Source organism: Nelumbo nucifera, chromosome 2, assembly GCF_055504915.1.
Source record: "Nelumbo nucifera cultivar China Antique chromosome 2, China Antique-T2T, whole genome shotgun sequence".
Classification (NCBI taxonomy): domain Eukaryota; kingdom Viridiplantae; phylum Streptophyta; class Magnoliopsida; order Proteales; family Nelumbonaceae; genus Nelumbo; species Nelumbo nucifera.
This window is the reverse complement of record NC_142650.1, coordinates 97,585,458-97,593,996: the sequence shown is the minus strand read 5'-3', so window position 1 is coordinate 97,593,996 and position 8,539 is coordinate 97,585,458. Positions and strand designations below refer to the sequence as shown.

Below are 8,539 nucleotides of genomic sequence, written 5' to 3'. Positions count from 1 at the left end.
GTGGTGTAGCAGGAGGAGCTAATTGTGATACTATCCCATTGTCCTTTAAGTAGTCCCTGAATTCGTCAGAGAGATACTCACCACCTCGATCTGATCGAAGGGCTTTAATTTCTCTCCCTAACTGTTTCTCGACATCTTGTCTAAACTCTTTGAACTTTTCAAAGGATTCAGACTTGTGTCTCATTAGGTACACGTAACCATATCGTGAAAAATCATCTGTGAAGGTGATGAAATACACATGTTGATTCCGTGTCCTAACACTCAGGGGACCACATACATCAGTATGTATTAGGTCAAGTGTGCCTGTACATCTTTCAGGCTTACCGTTAAATGGCCGTTTCGTCATCTTGCCTTGTAGGCAAGGCTCACAAGTGGGAAGATCTTCTACAGTTAGAAAATCCAAAGGACCATCCTTTACCAACCTTGTGATTCGATCAACACCGATGTGGCCAAGTCGGTAATGTCACAGACACGTGGGATTAACTATATCACGGACTCTCTTCTTGGGGATTTCAGCCGACGTAGTTTCGGTTATGTTAGTTTCTAGAGAAGAATGTAGAACATAGAGACCGTTCTCCAGTTCCCCGTATGCGATGAATCTGTTGTTTCTTTTAATAGTAATCGTATTACTAAAGAAGACAGAATAACCATCCACACACAGTTTTGAGGCAAAAATCAAATTTCTCCTTAAATTTTGTACATAAAGACAAATCTTTCAGTATAATTATTCCTTCTCTAAAAAGTAACTCCATGGTTCCTTTGGCCGTGGCTGCAACAGTTGTAGTAGTCCCCAAGTAGAGTGTGACTTCTCCTTCACTCAGCCTTCTGCTTACCTTGAACCCCTACAGTGAGTTACACGCATGAGTTGAAGCCCCGGAGTCAATACACCAGGACGCAAAAGTGCCAGGTCTTCTTGCAGAAGTGGCTGGCATCCGATGCTTTGTCTTTCTTCTGCTTCTTGCCCTTAGTGGCTTTCTTCTGAGGCTTCTTTGCCTTCATCTTTCTCTTGTCTGTCTTGCTAGCTTCAACAAGCATAGCTACAGGCTCATCCTTTCTAATCAGTTCTTCAGCTCTTTGCAACATATTGCTGAGCTCTTGCAAGTTGACATTTAGCTTGTTCATGTTATAGTTCATGATGAACGGATTGAAGGAAGGAGGCAAAGAATTAAGGATAGCATCTATCTGGGTCGCAAGGTCTAGCACGGATCCAAGAGCCTCCAGTTCGTTGATGTATCCCATCATCCGAAGACAATGGTCGTGAACTTATTGGCCCTTGGACATTTGAGCGGTCATGAACTGTTTCAAGACCTTTTGTCGAGTAGAACAATTATGCTCTTCATACATCGTCCTGAGACTGTCCAATATGTCCTTGGCAAGTTCGATCTGATCGAACTGCCTCTGTATTGGGTTGTCCAAGGAGGCAATGATGTAACACCGGGCAAGGGAGTTTTTCTCCTCCCATTCCTGATAGTCTCTCATTTGGGCCTCAGAAGCCCTATCTCCCGGACGCTCCAGGGTAGGATTCTTTACCACTTTGTCTAGCTTTTTAGAAGCTAGGACTAGCATAAGGTTCCTATACCAGTCAGCATAGTTTGGGCCTTTCAAATTGTTGTCATCAAGGAATTTTGCAAATGATCCGTTTGCCATTTTCTGATAAAAGAGCAAACATCAGTCCATAACCTAATTTAATTCATATTCATTTCATTGATATGGAATTTAATCTACGTTCCATTTCCATTTATTCATCTCTAAGATTTCCCTCCTTTCTCAGTGACGGAGACCACGGGTTGTCTCTGGAAATGTGGGAAATCACATAGGGTACATGGAGCCAACTATTTCAGCTGCATAACCCCACCACATTTCTGTGAAGGATCATATCCACTCATCATATGAGCTTTCCCTTTGGCCTCTGTCAGACAAGGTTCAGAGCCATTTTCAGGTAAACCTTTCTGTCCAGTGAGTGCTTACCCATCATATTTGTGGACGCCAAGGTACCGTGAGAGAGTTCCCATTTTCTGGTGAAGCCCCTCCCACATCGGTCTATGACGCCCCTATCATCTTATGAAACACTCAGACAAGCCCAACAGCAAATGGATAGCCCATTTTTTGGTGCGTTTCCTCATTACTGAATGACCCATCCTCATGCTAATGATGGAAGGCATTTAGAGAGTTCATCATATGAATCTCCCTATCACATGCACTCATATTAGTTGGAGGGAACAGTTAATTATGCCTTAGTTCTTATTTTAGGTCAAACCAAAGTGGCTCCCACTGACTTTCATGAAGCCAGATTTCGGTGGGCCTAAATTGGCTAGGGTTCCGCACGTAACCTCTTGATGAGGTGTGGGGCCCACCACTCAGGGAGGTCATCCAATGACCAAAAGGGACACCATGGCAATAATGTGCATTCAGCCATGGTGTGTGCAAGAGCCACTGTCGATTGAGCATGGGCCAAGCACTTATGGCCCATGTACGTAGCACATCACACATCCATACATCACATGCATGGATAAATTGATCCAATCAATTAATCATCTGTAAGGCCCATTTGAAGCCCATTTTAAATCCATAATATTAACCATTAATATTATCTAGGTATATGGGCCGAACGGTTTAGCCCATATAGCTTTAAATGTTAAGTGGGCTTTTAGCAGTTTTAACCTTTTAAAACTGGGCCTTTACAAGTTGGACCGAATTAACAATTTAATTAAACATCAATCCTCAGGCCCATTAGTGGGAAAATTAGGGCTGACTTTCAGCCTTGATTAAACCCCAGATTCGGTCCAAACATTTTGAACCAATCTTGGTTCGAATGGGTCTAAGGTTTGATCTTTAATTAAATCTTTAATTCAAGAAAATAATCTAAAATTAAATACTGATAAAAGAAAAACAAGAATCAGTCAATCAGGGCTGTTCGCACAATCCATCATGCAAAACAGAGTTAGATCACAGAATGCAGTTTCAAAAACTACAAATCGCAGATTGTAGTTCTCCCATATGCGAAATCTCCTTTTCTGTGCCGCCATCTTCGATCCAAAATAAAATAAATAGAAATCCTATTTCTATTAATGATTATATCAGATCGAATACCTAATACATTGAGTCTAGAAAATAAAAAAAAAAATTTACAGACCAAATGTAATGAATAAATCAAGAAACTGCAAATCTTGCAGGTTCCCTGCGCAAATCAAGAATTCGATCTCCTCTTGTACGAACAGCCCATAAATCAAGAAAATCATAAAGAATAGTTCTAAATAATAATCCGATTTATATAAAATTAATTTCAGATTATTCGCCCATTAATTTTGGGAACAAATTTCCCAAAACCCATATCTGCGCAAATCGGGTAGAACACTTTCTGCCCATTTGCGCAGGTTCAGATCTGAAAGAAACTGGTTCAAGATTTGAACCATAGCTCTGATACCATTGAAGGGATGAGAGATCCATCGTATGGATGCCCAAAGATTGCGGAATAAGGGGGCGAATTTCAAAAATTTTTCTCTCCCTTCAACTGGGAATCGCATTCCCTATTTTAGAAAATCATATTTTCAATGATCATTCTTGAACCATAAACTGAACCAGATCTGAATCAAAAGGAGTAGGAGAGGATTATACTTGATACGGAGAAATAGTATCTCCCAACGGAGGTGTTCACGCCCAAGGAAGGATCCAAAGACTGCTCCCACTGAAGATGGCGCAGTGCAGGATAGAGCAGAATCAGCAGTGTTCTTCTCCAAGAACTGTGTCCTTCGCAAGAATCAGTAGGATGGCACGTGAGCACAGTTTTCTATCAATTCTTTCTCAAAGAACTGATGTCAAGATCGAATCTTGACTTCTCCCACAATTGGAGATCGAACTAGCAAACAGGGCGGCAGGAACAGGGAGGCGGCAAGAGAGTATTTGCAGGGTGCAGAATTCTCTCTTGTGATTTTAGCACTAAAGAAAATCTGATTGTATTTTCTCTTAAAGGCTGCCGCCCCCTCCTTCTTTTGTTAACCTAAAAGATCAGCTCCTGATCCAATTAGGAGCTGCTTATCCAATTCATATTTGGATAAGACCTCTTTTAGGTGATAGGGATAAACCCTTATCTTATCTGTAGATTAGATTAGCTTTCTCCTACTCTCATTAGGAGGTTTCTAAATCTAAATCACATTCAGATCTGGACTCTATGAGTGGATAGGGTCAAGACCCTATCCTATCTGCTAATCCATCTCAGAATTTGCCCCATTATTAACTAATAAAATAACCCAGTTCGAAATGGGCTTTTGGCCCATTAAGCTTATGTGCTCACCTAACCTTCCTAACGGCTGCCCAGTTGGGCTTCCTTGTATGGCATGGGACACAAGCATTGATCTACACATCAGCCACATGGGTTCGGCCCAGCCTTTGTTACTAGGCCCGGCCGAATACACTGTTATAGACAGTGCACCCCTTGAAACCCATCAAATGGGCTCTATGGGCCCAACACTTACCCTAAGTGGTCCCTGGGCCAAGCCACCTTGTAACACCCAGGGACTGTGGGCAGATGCATGATTAGCCCATCAGGTATTACCCTCAATGGTCTTACACATAACCTCTCAGTCCATAATGATCATACACTGCCCGACAAGAAAGGACCTCTCCCTCGGCTGCAAGGAACAGTGTTGCACTCTCTACTTATATGGATCCCAGGAATTAAAACCTTCTTGCAAACCTTTTAGAAACCATAATATATATACTTTTATATCTTATATAAATTATACTTTGCAAAACAAATCTCAACGATTGAAATCGGTTGCCGACAGTCTTGGTTTCCATCAGTGAGAGTGCATCCCCAATCATTACCTTTTTCCGACAAAGGGGTTGATCCTATCACTATGATCACCCACTCAGATGAATTCTCGGACTGTCCCAACATACCCAGGTTTTGACCGCCGCTAAGGATCTCACTGAATGGTGCATCAAAGACAGCCCAATCCGACACCTAGTGCAGTATCATAATCGAGTCTAGGGGTCAGGTGTAACTTTCCAGTTTTTCCCATCAATCTCCAAGGTCCAGGGCAATACTGGAAATCTGGTCCAGTTCACAGATTCAATTAATCCTACATTGTATGTGCCTAGGGTCTCACCCTAGCAGCTGAGACAGGCCACCCCAACCGATTTGGTGGCACCACAGTGTCAGCCTTGTCAGGAGGATAGGTCTCCTCAGACCGACCCACTGGCTGTGAACATTCTAAACTAACACGAGTCTTATTAAGTGTCCAGTTTAAGGGTATTACACAGAAACATACCAAGGGAACATGAATCAATTTTGCACTTTTAGTCATTTACAATAAACTCATAAAGTACATCATTCTGATTGAAGCTAAGGGCATACAAAACTGTCTAACATTCTGATGGTCAAGCCTGCCAATGAACCCAATCAGAGGAACATTCTCCCGAAGAGGAAGACCAAGCTCCCTTTGTAGAGCTGCTTTGCATTGAGGCTTGCCAGTCTGAAGAGTCTCCGCAGAGTATTTGGTGTAGCCCTTCGATGCCAGGTAAACATCTAACTGTGAGTTCCCTTCGTTTGCATCAATCCCATTCACGATGCCCTTCAGCTTCCAATCACACTCATTCATTATTTGATGTAGACCCCAGCCACCTTCTTTATTTTTCAGCTCCCAGGCGTAACCATGGCTTACAGTGACTACACGATCTGCTGCCTTCAGGCCAGCTGCAAGGACATTGAAGTGTTCCCCACCTCCTGGGTCATATAGTTTGAAGTAGTTTTGTGGAAGATCCACATAACGAAAATCACGTACTGGACCATGACCCCGGTGTGCTATGTTGTGGATCACAGGAACGCACCGGGTATACTTATAGAAGAGAACCTCAAGAGCAGCCTTACCGAAGAGAACCAAGCGTTTTAAAATATCCCCTCGGCCTCCCCCATATATATTTTTCTCAATATTGCGGAACATAGGGCTGTCCCTGAACACCAAATCCATGCCATCAATATAAGCTTGAAAGAAAGTTACCTCCCTATCCGGCCCATCCACCTTATATCCCTTGCGCACTCCTTTTTCTTGGGCTTCTGCATAGTTACCATCCCCGACCAAAGGACGAGACATTACATTTTCATCCTCCGGGCACTGATTACGACAGAATTGCTCGCAATGGTACAGCCATCCCAATGGGTCGCCACTGCCGCTGTATGAGGAAGACTCCAAATGGCTATCCTTGGAAATTGATGGAGGGTGATTTGGCCCGACCTCGTAGCTCAGCATGACAGCACAACGGACGAGAGCACAACTCGGTGGGGAAGTCTCACCGAGTTCAGCATGGCAACTCGGCAGGTAAACTACTCGTCGAAAGCCGCCTCGCCCGCACCTCCTCCCCGGGGTTAAGGGACTTCGGGGGGTCCCTAGTTCGGGGCACCTTGACCCCTTTTGAGACCCGAGCTCCTCCCAATGGACCTCGGGCCACTCCCAAGCAAGAACGCATTGATTCTTCTTCGGACGCCCCGAGGCACAAAGACCTCGGGTCGGCTAGCTTGACATAACCGGCTGCAGGCAGCCCGTCACTCAAGGGATGGCCCAGCTTAGGGCGATTCGCAGGAGAATAGCTCGGTATACCGTAGGAGGGCTTCCTGCCCGACCGCCATACCCGACAAACCTGCGAATTGCAGGCATGTCCTCTCGCCGTGCCTGCCACCTTTAGGAAGGCGTCTCACACCTGACAGACACGTACCCTGCACGACGGCCCCGTGCATGCCACCTCAGCCCTACCTGTAACGGCAGTGGCAGACTGACAGTGGCGGTTATACCTGCCCTGTTAGAAGTCAGAGGGCCTAGAGCAACAGAATTCAGCTATAAGGAACTTATCCTCAAGGAACAAGGTATCTGGAATAGCTAGTGCAACCTGCACTCTTAGTGTTTACTCTCTTTCAGCTTCTTGCTGGGAAACCCCCCGGGAGTTCTTCCTCCTTCTTCTTGTTTCAGGTACATCTCAGGAGCCACGCGAGCACCAGCTAGGAGTGACCGAATTGTGCTACATCATTTGGCGCCGTTTGTGGGAATCCGCTTCAAAAAGCCTTTCCCTCCAAACTCTATCAGTTCATTCTTCTTCCTTGAAACAATCCAATGCTCATGGCTTCTTCTAGCAATGTTGGATGAAGCACGGAAATGGATAACTCCAGAGAACAACCCCAGCTTCCTACTGTCTGTATCGGACAGTTCACCATCACCATCTCAGCGGACGGAATCCCCAGCTTGAACGTGCCTCTCACAATGGCACCTGTCATCGCCCCACTCCCTGCTACAGTCGGAACGACATTCACCGAACCTTCGGTCGTGCCCCCAGTGGCCAGCCCGAACCAGCTGGAGGACCTGGTGCAGTGCATGAGGGCCATGCAGGCTCAAATGCAACAGTTCCAACAACTTCAACTCTATCAACAACATGTACTGCACCAGGTCTCCCAGTATCAGTATCAGTAGCAGTTCCCCCAGCTGCCCCAACCTCAGCTTCAACAGCCTCAGCTCTCGCCTTAGCGCCTAGCCTCGCAGCAAGCCAAGTCTCGCCGCCAGAGCGAGCACTCCCGCCGAGGAGAGGCCCCCCAAAATCTCCCAAAAAATCAGGCCTCCCCCCACGGCAGACGGGAGAGACCGGCTACCCCGATCTTGCCGCGGGCGGACAGGTCGGGAGGACCCTGGCTCGGCAGGTCTACGTCACCGTGACAGTCGAAGTTTGGAACCCGGATCCTTGAAAACCGGTTTGAGATCCTGGCAACAGACTCCAAGCAGGACCCCTCTGTCCATAGCCACCACCAGCAGACCGGGCTACTCCCTGCGCAAACCATTCTGGACAGCGCGGAGGTGAGCAGCACGAACGCCGAGCCCATCAAGAATCAGAGACGCCGCCGCCGAGCTCGCCGATCTGTCACCCGCGATTTGCCCGAGCTCATGGGCAAAGAGGAGGTGGGCTCGGCCGAAGCCAAAGCTCCCCTCCTCTCAGTTCCGTCCTCCTGTCTTCCGAACTCCTAGCAGTCCCGATGCCCAAGGATTTCAAGCTCCCCCCTCTTGATAAGTATGACAGGTCGTTCGACCCGAATGATCATGTAGACGCCTTTCAGTCGCAGATGCACCTGGCGTGAGCCAGTGAGTCGTGCATGTGCGTGGCCTTCTCCACTACTTTCAGGGGAGCGGCCCGCACGTGGTACCGGAACTTGGCACCCGGGTCAATAAGAAGTTGGGCGCAGTTCGCGCAAGCCTTCACTTCCCACTTTGTCACCAGCAAATGGTGCCCACGAACCGAAGAAAGCATCTTCAACGTAGCACAAAGAGAGGGAGAGTCCATCCGGAGCTATATCAAGCGGTTCAACGACGCTTGTATGTAGATACCGCGCCTGGACCCCGCCGTACGCCATGCTGCAGCCAAGAAGGGCATGATGCACAAAGAGTTCAAGTGGCACATGGTCGTCAACCAATCCGGGACCATAACCGAATTTCTAAAGCTTGCAGATAAGTTCATAGCTACTAAAGAGGAGATCAACCAGAAGGGCGAGGGCACACGCGAAAAA

The 8,539-nt window shown here is 46.6% G+C and overlaps 1 pseudogene; it reads right to left on the bottom strand.

Annotated features, from left to right (window-relative positions):
* Positions 1–5,306: 5,306 nt before the first annotated feature.
* On the bottom strand, positions 5,307–6,092 carry LOC148802591 (granule-bound starch synthase 2, chloroplastic/amyloplastic pseudogene; annotated as a pseudogene).
* Between the last annotated feature and the right edge of the window lie 2,447 nt (positions 6,093–8,539).